Raw genomic sequence first — 11,391 nt, 5'->3', positions numbered from 1 at the left:
CAGTCTACCTTAGTTGAATATTCCATTACATTTAATCATTGGCTACTGCAATTTAATACCATTGTTAGCTGTGTTTATATTGCCATCATACCATGTAAAATGTAGCTCAAATGAAATAATACTAATAAAAATACTTTAGCATTCCCAAAAGTATTAGTAGGGAGTCCCAAAAGTATATTTTATTTAAAATGTGTGAACTCTGTGTCTTTGCATACACAGCTCAAGTTGTGAACAAGCAGTATCCTACAAATAATTTAAAGTTCTCAAACTATGAGAGTTTTATGAAGTGCTGGCAAAAACATCTGAAATGACTACCATTCTAACTTTCCCTCACCTGATGAGAACTTGAATTTGTATGAACATTTAAAGAGTGAATACAAAATAGAAATAATTATTATAATAATTATTATCCCAGAAAGTCCCAGAAATATGACTTGAATAGAAGTTAGTTAGTTATTAACAATTCATTGATAAACTTTTAGAATACTTTGAGCACTGATGCAGTCAGCATAGGCCTCTTACATTGTTTGCAGGTACTGTAGGTTCATTCCGTTTTCTATGGCAAACGCGAAACAACGCCAAAACAACCACCAGTGGACAAAAAGAGTATTACATGTGTATTGTTCTCGCCATAGAGAATGAAAGCATGCTTCAGATATCACCATGAACCTACTTGTCATTGCATCAGGAGAGCTTTGACATTCAGTACCAAGGGAATGGATTGGAGGAAGATTTGCAGGAGCTGGTGTTCTGATTTGGCCACGAGTTTTTGCTATTTCTTGTTAGTTTGTGTACCAGTGAGTCAGTGACGACTCAAAAGATGGATCTTGAGTAGAGGGTAGAACAGAGGGCACTTTCAGACCAAAACTCTCGAATAAGATCCTTATAAACATTGTAGTAAATCACATCCTGAGGATAACTTTCACCACATGTGATGCCAAAAACTGGAGCTCAGAATTTTCTGAATCAGCACTTTGGACAGATCCAGTATATTACCTGGAAGTCTGTCCATGTATGTGCTAATGTACTCGTGTAAGCTGTTAACTCTCTTCAGGAGTCGAATAGCCTGATAAAGCGTGCTCCCTAGACCTATAAATCCTGTCGACCGGCAGCTTTGCACCACAGATTTATTCATTAACTTTGCACCGTCTGCCGCTGATTGAAATTGAACACACAGCAGGGATGCCCCAATCTGGTTCTGAGTGGTAGTAGAGTCTGGTGGTGCACAGTGGGGTTTGATGATGTGATGAAGATGGAGCATGCAGCCATGTCTGACTGGGGTGATTGGTGCTGTTGGGCTCAGGTTGGTCTGGTCTGTGATGTAAAATATGCTAAGTAGCCGTATTGATTCTGCTACCCTCAGAACATATTGAGATGCCTGAATTTGCTTCAAATATATGATATCATTAGATCATAGCTGATAAAAACATAAACTGTTAAATTTATGTCTCCACTCATAAGATGCTCCATCTTCAACTGCCTTTTTTGCCTTCAAAAACGATAAATTCTGACAGGATTTCATTTTTGTATTGCTTGTCCACTCTTATCCCTGGTTATACACATTAGTTGTTTCTTCCAAACCTTAGCATAGAGTACAACATGCCTAAAATTGGTATCAAGCCCTGGATGGCATGCACATAATACAGCTACGGTGGCCTGTCCTGAAGTATCTGAGTAGATTGTATGAGGTGTGATATATGTCATGCTAATATTCTAACTCGTAAAACCTGTGTAAATTATTTGTTCATAATTAAATTATTATTAGTAATTATTATATTATGTCATGATTAATAAGCAGTCCTCCCATGTACCCAGTCTACCTTATGAAAGACACAAGTGGAATGTGCAGTGATATTCATTGTGAAGATCATAGGGCATCCATGAGATCAAACACTATTTAACAGTGACTGACCAAGGTGGCAGTATAACAATGTAGACTACTACCTAGAGCGGGGTACTCCCAATGACACTGGAAATTCCCTTGCAAACAGTGGGACTTTCTCAGGCAGTAAAATTCAGTCTGACTCAGTGGTAACGCTTTTATTTAGGTGTGCTCCATGATGAAAAAAATAAAGTGAGCGTATATAATGTTTCAATCCATTGTTTCATATAGCATGCAGAGGGTTAAGAAAAACAAATAAAATAGCACACATCTTGAATTCAATCTACATGACTACACCATCATAAAATTAAATCAGGTCTAAGTCTTTTCAAAATCTATTTTACATCAACTTTCTGTTTATTTTACATCAGATTCTGGTTATTTTGCAGTGCAGCTCAATACATACATCCTTTAACAGTATATGGCTTGGATCCTTCAATTGTGCTGTTAAAAAAAAACGGCAGTACAGCATAGCATTATCATTGGCATTTTGTATACAAGTTTAAACTTGGTAGCACGCTGGTCCAACAGTTGACAGCTCTTATGTGCTTTCTGCAAATGGAACCTCTTTAGCCTCCAGGACATCTGCGGTAGGTGACAAACATGGATCCTTCTCTCACTCCCAGGTCTCTCAGGTACTTATCTTCCATCACAGGCTTGCCATTGAAGGCCAGGTTCATGTCCTTCCATTCTGGTCCTCCCTTTCTGTTGAGCTGCGTCTGCAGTTGGACAATTGTATCTGTGCTCTTCACCACCAGATGAACTGCCTTGCCATTGGAGCCGTTCATGACAGTGACTGTAAAGGGACCAGGGGAGGATGAAGACTCTCTTATGACCCCCAGGTAGGCATGAGTGGTGTGCTTTAAGGCAGGATGGTGCTCAACAGGGCTGGGTAGTGCAGTCGGAGTGCAAGCAGGGTTACATGCCTGGTGCACAGATGGCTATTGAGAGAAAGAGAGAGAAAGTAAAAGTGAAAGTGTGCTTATTTTAAACTGCGCAGTTAGTAAACACCTATTCATGCATTAAAGCACAGGAGTTTTGAACAACATTCTGTTCCGCAACAATATATGGTTTTAAAATTCCTTGTTGTTCCAATGAACCCAGATATTATTTAGAACGCTCAATTTCCAAGGGTTAACAAATACATGTGCAGTAAATCATTACCTGGAATGTCCACAAATTTTGTGGAGCACACTGATGATGGAATGGTTCATATAATTCCCAGAAAATGAGAAAAAAGACAGAGAAAAAAAAAAGGGGAAGAAGATCATCCAGTATGACTCTCAACAGAATTCATTTTCACAACAGAAAAGGAAATGTCATTCATTTTCAGAACAAAAAACACATTTGACATATCTGTTCACTATGCTCTTGATTCAGTGGAAAGTCAGTTACAAGCCAAAAAGGAAAAACCTACCAACTCGTATATGGACTTACAAATTGAATGATTATCTTAACACATGCTTTGTTCTCCTTTGCAAATCATACAGCTTAACATGTATTCACTTCACTTCACTTGATGTAACTTCAGCAAAGTGTAAACATGGACACTTACATTTCATTATTGTGATGCACTAAATTCAATGATAAACTGGCATGAGAAAATCTTACCGTTAATGTCGCCATGGTTGATAAAAATCTTCTCAAAAACAGGAGTTTGCACACTTCTAGATTCTTTATAGAATGGGATGTGCACAATGACTCTTTCTAACTGAACTGTTATACTGTTAGAAATCCCTTATATGCTGTTCATCAGGAAAGCACCTAACTAACCAGAGGCCCATCCTTTTCTCCTCCTCCTGTCACCGTGTTTTGGCACCGTTTCTGACCTGTTGATATGTGTTGATATGGTCTGATTTACGGGAAATGGACCATACACAATCACATGCTCATGTGTGGCTGGTGGAGGTAAGCAAAAGCAATGTTGTAGCAAGATGATCCTTGTTGGTGGATGACCTTTTACAGAATTATACAAATGCACCAAGAGGAAGTCCTGCATAAAAATTCTTTCATAAAAAGTAGGTTATCTAAGTCATACCTGTGGTGTAAAGGTTTGGACCTTCTCACTGACATGATATATTATATAATTTGATTATCATTGCTGAAGCATCGGAGTAAGCGGCATATAACTGCTGTACTAGTTGCCAGAGATTAGATTGAACTACTTTATATTCAGTTTTATATGCATTCTTAACTAGTAAATTATTTTTTCATAATTAATTATTAATTATTATTATATTAAGTCATGAGTGATGCTATGAGCAGTGCTCCCATGTGCCCAGTCTATACCTAATATGGAAAACAATAGTGGAAAGTTCAGTGGTATTTATTTATAAAGTTGTTTGCATCTTGAATCTACACATACAGTAGGATACATCATAAATTCAGGTCTAACTCTTATCAAATTGGTTACATTTCCTCATGAACTAACAAACTATTATTATGAAATTATTTCCACAGCACAGCAAAGGACAGCAGGCTGGTCCGACCACATATATGAAATGGAACCTATTTAGCCACCATTACATTTGCGGTAGGTGACAAACTTTGCTCCAGCTTTAACTCCCAGGTCTCCCAGGCACTGATCTGTCATCACAGGCTTGCCATTGAAGACCAGGTTCATGTCACTCCATTCTGGTCCTCCCTCTCTGCTGAGCTGTGTCTGCAGCTGGAGAACAGTATCCGTGCTCTTCACCACCAGATGAACTGCCTTGCCATCGGAGCCATTCATGACAGTGACTGTAAATTGACCAGGGGAGGATGAAGGCTCTTTTATGACCCCCAGGAAAGCATGAGTGGAGTGCTTTAAGGCGGCATGGTACTGAACAGGGCTGGGTGGAGCAGCCGGAGTGCAAGCAGGGTTACATGCCTGGTGCACAGATGGCTATTGAGAGAAAGAGAGAGAAAGTAAAAGTGAAAGTGTGCTTATTTTAAACTGTGCAGTTAGTAAAAACCTAACATGTGATATGACTCTCAACAGAATTCATTTTCACAACTGTAAAGAAAATTTAATTCATTTTCATAACAAAAAACACATTTAATGATATAGTCAGTGTAGCTACCCTGTAGCCTCATTTTAGTTTACACAATGGCCACTATGTGAATAAGGTGAATAGAGTTCTAGGTTGAGAGTTTTAGTTAGCCAATCGGTAATGTGAGCAGCCCTTTAAACCCCTTAAACTTTTTGAGCAAGGATTCAACTGAACTCCATGTCGTGTTATATTTGGATGCCCCCCTCAGAATGAACTGTTACATACAGTTAAACATATATTCACTTCACTTCACTTGGTGTAACTTGACAAGTGTAAACATAACCACTGACATTTTATTATCGCGATGCACTAAATCAGGGGTTCTCAAAGTTTTGATTGGTGAGGGCCAATTCAGGAACCCAACATTTACTGAGGGCCAATTCAGGAACCCAACATTCACTGAGGGCCAATTCAGGAACCCAACATTGACTGAGGGCCGCCAAAGGGGCGGGGGGAGAAAAAGAAAAAAGAAAAACCTGGAAAATAAATCCCATTTGTATCATTTTAATGAGCAGGTTGCATCTCTACAGTTTATATGTATTGCATTAAACACATTTTAATTCATTTAATTCCAGGCTAAACCTGGCAAAACTTGTGAAAATCTTACGAAAAATTGCAATGCACACACAATCCTTGGGGTTCTCTACCCTCAACAGACAAATTTGGGATATAACAGTTCTGGTTACAGTCCATTTCAAGTACAAACTTATTTAGAACAAACAGTCTCAGTGTGCCTTGCTTCTTATCAGCATAGGCCTTATTCAGGTCCAATTCCAGCTACCAAAGCACCACAGGAAAACCTGACGGCCACTAAACACCACTAAACGGAGATTCATTCTTTTCAGATTGTAGCAGAATGAAGTGGTGCAGTGCCCACTTTTTATTCAAGCACAGGTGGCGGCATCGTGAGTGGCTCTCGGTAGCCAGATATGGGCCAATCAGTACAACAGTGCCTCTATTTAAATTCAAGGACCCTCATTGTGTTATGCCAGACGTCAAAGGCCCGCCCCTTTTTACCGCCCTGACACTTGCCATCGCCGCAGGTATGATCACGCTTCCTGTGCTATTTTACTGGTAAAGTCTTTTTATATTGTTACTCACACTTAGTGCTTTGTCGTAGAGTCTCCCCCTCCCTGTGCGGCATTGGCCTCCCGCTGGCTGGATGTGCGTCCAGTGCAGTCCCCGGGTATGTTATATCCATTTGTACGAAGTGAAGTACTCAAGTAGTTCCCGTTTTAAGTGAGTATTTTGTGTGTTCCAGGGATCACTATGTAGCAGGGGCGCGGCTGTCAATTGGCTACATTGATAAGAACTCTGCTGCTTTGCCTACGTAATTTTTAGCCTACGACTTCTTCATGTGCCCGTCTAATCAGCACCACTGGTCCCGCGGTTAACGTGGCCTGCAGCTAGCTTGTCGTAGCCTACGCTAGTGGACTACGCATAGAGGCCTTGGACTAGAAAGCCACTGGAACTCATTCGGGTGCTATAGCGCTCGTTAGGAAGGATTGGGTGCTTGACGAACGGACCCTATTTTATTGATTGTTTTTCTCTGTTCTGCGTTGCATCCTGTTATTGTCTGTGTTTGTAGCCTACGTTTGTCTGTCTGTTTCTTTGTTTCTTATACACTTGACTGGAGGCCGTTTCCCCTAGTGCTGTTGATCGCCAAAGTGTTGACCTTTGTTTTGTGATTTGTCTTTCTGTTTGCACTAATCTTTGTTAATTTGTTTTGTCCTCACTAAGGGGAGGCTGTGAAGCTGCAGATCCTTAGTGTGACTGTTTGTTTTATTGGTTGTTGTTTGATTTACTTTGTTACACTTTATGTGAGCTGTCTGTAATCCTTGTCCGTCCCCTCTGTTTAGGTGCTGAGAGCCGAAAGTGGGAGCAGTTCCTGGTGGTGATGGGTTCCCATCTTTGTGTGCTGTGACATTTGTCTCTTACTGAGTGTATCATTGCCGCGTGTGTGTGTGACCAAGCACGTGTGATTGGGTGCCTCCTTCGGATACTCATTATTATCCACTGCCCTCCCACCGGTAAGCCTCAGCCCTCTTCCTGTTTTATGTGTACAGTATGTGAATTTACAGTGTAAAAATAAATAATTGTTTTTATGGAACCATGTCTCTGTCGGTTCTACGAACCTGAGTGCCTTACTGGGTTAAGGATATTAATCTCTGAATTATATCTTTGGGTGAAAGTCCCATCGTGGCGTAGTCAGCTATTGTGTAAAATCTCTACCACTTGCCACAAAAGCACACTGTACAGTTGTACAGTTTTAGACGTTATCGCGGGCCCCCAAAAATGTTTCCGTGGGCTGCCATTGGCCCCCGGGCCGCACTTAATACAATGATAACCTATGCACTAAATTCAATGATAAACTGATATGAGAAAATCTTACTGTTGGGTGGATCCCAGTGGCTGCCATGACTGACACGTCCAAGTCCGCACACTCCTAGATTTTTTTTCTATGGAATGCACACAATGACAATCTCTAACTGAACTGTTTAAAAAGTTTTACTTTCATCAACCCTTAGCCTACTGGTCCATCTTGGAAAGCACCTAACTTCACCAGATCACTCCTTTCCTCCTCCTGTTTTGGCACACTGTGTTCCTGTCATATTGTATTGATATGATCTGACTTACGAGAAATGGGCCATAACAGTGTAGTCACGTGTGGCTGGAGAAGATAGCCAAAAGCAATGTTGTTGTTTTTGGTGGATGACCATTAGTCCTTGAGCCAGACCCCTTCATTTTGGTCAATTGGGACCATTCAAGGGGAAAAAGCCACATAGTGATTTTTGACAAGTTATTCCAGGCTAGAATTAGAAAATATGTGATTGCATTGCATTTGGGGTAGCTTTTTGTGTTTTTATCAGCCTTTTTTTGTCCATTGTCTATGGAGAGATATCTTACAGGTGAATGGGCTAAAAAATAGGGTAACACTTTACTTGACAGTATCGACATAAGAATGACATGACACTGTCATGAGACAACCCTAAAATTGTATATATTACAAGTATGTAAATTATTCATTATCTTATATGAAATACTTCGCATACATTTTAAGTAGAGGTTTTTATTTTGCGCATATTAGAGTGAAATGTTATGACAGTGGGTTTTTTGAATTTGGGTATTTTGAATAAATCAAAACACTGGCAACAGCCACAGCCAAAAATCTATTATCGCCATATCGGATAGTAAATAAAAGTTCTGGAATATTTATAACACAGGTTTTCAGCTAATTTATGAAGACATGATACAGCAAAGCAAAGAAATACAGCAATTCAGGAATAACATTTCACTCTAATATGTCTCCAAAATGAAAAACAAAAACAAGACTTTATCTAATGTAAGATTTCTGTACTTGAAATGTATTCAAATAATTGCATATGTCATTGGATAATTGCTCATTTACACACTTGATGTACTGTAAATAATCAGCTGTGGAAGTTTTGTGGGGCTACTGTATCTATTAGTTAAGATTTGTAGCATATCCCTGCATAAGCATATAATAGACATATGGGTGATAACAAACATAAAGCTACTACCAATGCAATGCCATCACATATTTTCTAACTCTACAGTGGTATACCTCACCAAAATTCACTATGAGACTTATTCCCCTCAGATGGTATCGACCAACTCCTCTGGCTCAAGGACTGCATATAGCAAAAATAGCCTACAAAAAAATTACAAATTCACCATAAGAGGAGTCTTTCATAAAAAGTATTACAGTTGTGTAAAAGTGAAAGTAGCCTACTAGTTTGGACCTTCTCACTGTTATGTTTTTGACATCATTTGATTATCATTGCCGAATCTTCAGTGTTGCAGCATATAGCGGCAAATTACAAGATTAATTTGTAATTAAGATTACAATAGGAATATAGAAACTATGTCTGCAACGCTAGTAAAGGTAAGAGTAAAAGTAAAATCGATGAAAAGTGAATCGATTTGAACACTGAATGGACTGCTGATGGACCCTGATAATCACCGCTTGTGAATGTTGGCATGAACACACAAATGCACACACACACACCCCTTCAGGCCTGGCATGCCAGTACATGGGCAATGCACACTAACTAATCATGCACACCTGGTGAGGGTGTGTGGTATTTAAGGGGTTGTTCTCTCTCTTGATTTGGACACTTTTCTGTTTGGCAAATGTTGCAGGCACCTTTGGATGATCTGTCTCCCACTGGCACCTTCTCTTTCTTTATCTCTTAACATCATATGACTTTGGCATACACATACACACACAAACATACTCTTACTTTCCCTATTAGACATCGCTGTTGGTGATGGTTATTTATTGCTTTTGATTACTTTTAAATACAAACATCATTGGTTAACTTTATGTCTGTTGTTAATTTTTGTCTGTTGTTTTTTTTTTTTTTTTTTTTTTTTTTTTTTTTTTTTTTTTTTTTTTAATATATTAAAATGATTGTATATTTTATTAGAAAATGGCTTATTTACATACACATAATATTCCATTCAATATTCAACACACAAAAAGCTGCTACCAATGCAATGCTGTCACATATTCTCTAATGTGGTATACCCTCAGATTGTACCGACCAACCCCTCTGGCTTAACGACTACATGTACTCAAGCAAAAGTAGCCTACCAATACATAAATGTACTAATGCACCATCATAAGAGGGAGTCTGTCTGGAAGTGTTAAGAGTTGAGTTGTGTAAAAGTGAAAGTACTAGTTTGGACCTTCTCACTGACATGTTGTTATTATAATATAATATGTCATATTATGGCATCATTTGATTATCATTGCTGAAGCATCAGTTTGTAAGCAGCCACTGTAGTAGCTGCCAGAGGTTAGTTTGAACTACTTTATGTTCAGTTGTATATGCAGGCACAACAACTATGTATAAAGTAATTTCATTTAATTCATCAAGTGTTATTATTAAACATTTGAATAGTGGCATTTTATGTCCTGACTCCCTCTTTATGTTGTAGCTCATGGCCGGTTTTATCAGGGTTGAAGAAAGTGGTTAGTAATCAAGTCTAGATTTGAAACTAACAACAGTTGGGGGATTTTTGATGTCACATGGAGAGTTGGTTCCCAAGATGAATCGCATAGCTAAAAGCTGCTATGCATGTTTACTTCTGACAATGCGTTTTACCAATAAATATTTCTCCTGAGAGATCTGGATGGTGTGTACTGCTAAAGCAGTCTGATAGGTAATTACTTCCTGTTCCATCTAGTGATTTATAAACAAGCAGTAGCACTTCAAAATGAATTCTGTGATGTACTGGAGACCACTGCAAGGACTTCAGGGGATATTCCAAATATGTGACTCTCAGTGACAAACCTGGCTGAGTTAACCCAGAGAAAGTGATAAACCTCCTACAACAAAGCCCTATGACATTGTTTTGTTAGGAGAATGAAGCCATACCGTTCTTCTATTAGGAGGTTTACCACTTTGAGTAACTTACAGGACCCACGTTTGTCTGTAGGAAGGCCTGTGAAATTACCATTGCTGTAATCAACCCTGCTGAAGAAGATTAATGCTTGAATTAGTTTTTCTTCATGTGTTAATCTGACATAAGACCTCTATGACAATGTTTCTGAAGTGGTAAAATGTTGATTTTGCTTTTGCTTATGTGGCTGTTGACATTTAGGTAAATTAAGACACCAAGATGTATCCTTTGCTTTTAGCCTTTTATGTCAAGAAGAGTGGCAGGCACACTTGCATTGCATACAAGTTTGTAGACACACACATACACAGACACACACTGGCAGTACACATGCAATACAAACACTGCTTTGCTTTCTTGCAAACCTACAGCAGTCTTACTGAAGCACTGCACAAACACACCCACATACAAGTTGAGAAGTTCATAAGCATGCTTTACTTTCTTCGGGTAGTACATGGCGACACCATGTGGCGGTCATATTGTGTGGAGTATTTTTGCTTCACTTCAAAGTTGGACTTTTCCTCATTGTCTTTATTGTGAGACTAAGATCAGTTGGCAAAAAAAATCTTATACCTCTTTTTTTTAAAGTATATTTTTTGGGCTTTTTATTGCCTTTATTCAGATAGGACAGTGAAGAGAGTAGCAGGAAGTGAGTGGGGGAGAGAGATGGGATGGGATCTGTAAAAATGACCTGGGTCGGATTGAACCCGGGTCCCTGTGGGTACTTGCACCCGAATGTGGCAAGCAGGGTGCTGTAGCCAGTTGCTACATTCCTCAAGGGGAAGAGGAGGAAAGGCTAGGGATATCCTCAAAGGAAACTCCTATAGTTGGCTAGTATGTTAGGGCTAATACTGTAGATTTGGGGACATCTGCGTGTCATTATTACCCCTGTGCTCAGAAAATGATCTGCATCATGCTAGTATATTGTATTGTGCTGATGAAAGCCTTAAAATATTAGAACTTGGTACTAGCCTGGCTAGTGCCACCACTTCTCAATGAGACGTGGTCTGGGAACCAAACGTTCATTTTCTCGTATTTGAAAAAAATGCC

At 39.3% G+C, this 11,391-nt stretch overlaps 1 long non-coding RNA gene across 1 annotated transcript; it reads left to right on the top strand.

Annotated features, from left to right (window-relative positions):
* Nucleotides 1-5,910: 5,910 nt before the first annotated feature.
* On the top strand, nt 5,911-9,262 carry LOC125288958. Its single transcript, XR_007192549.1, has 4 exons — nt 5,911-5,957; nt 6,035-6,100; nt 6,176-6,944; nt 9,079-9,262. It is a non-coding gene; the product is annotated as an uncharacterized LOC125288958 (long non-coding RNA).
* Nucleotides 9,263-11,391: the final 2,129 nt, after the last annotated feature.

Source organism: Alosa alosa, chromosome 2 (genome assembly GCF_017589495.1).
Source record: "Alosa alosa isolate M-15738 ecotype Scorff River chromosome 2, AALO_Geno_1.1, whole genome shotgun sequence".
Taxonomy (NCBI): domain Eukaryota; kingdom Metazoa; phylum Chordata; class Actinopteri; order Clupeiformes; family Clupeidae; genus Alosa; species Alosa alosa.
Note: the sequence above shows the minus strand (reverse complement) of the source record. Positions and strands in the feature narration are given on the sequence as shown.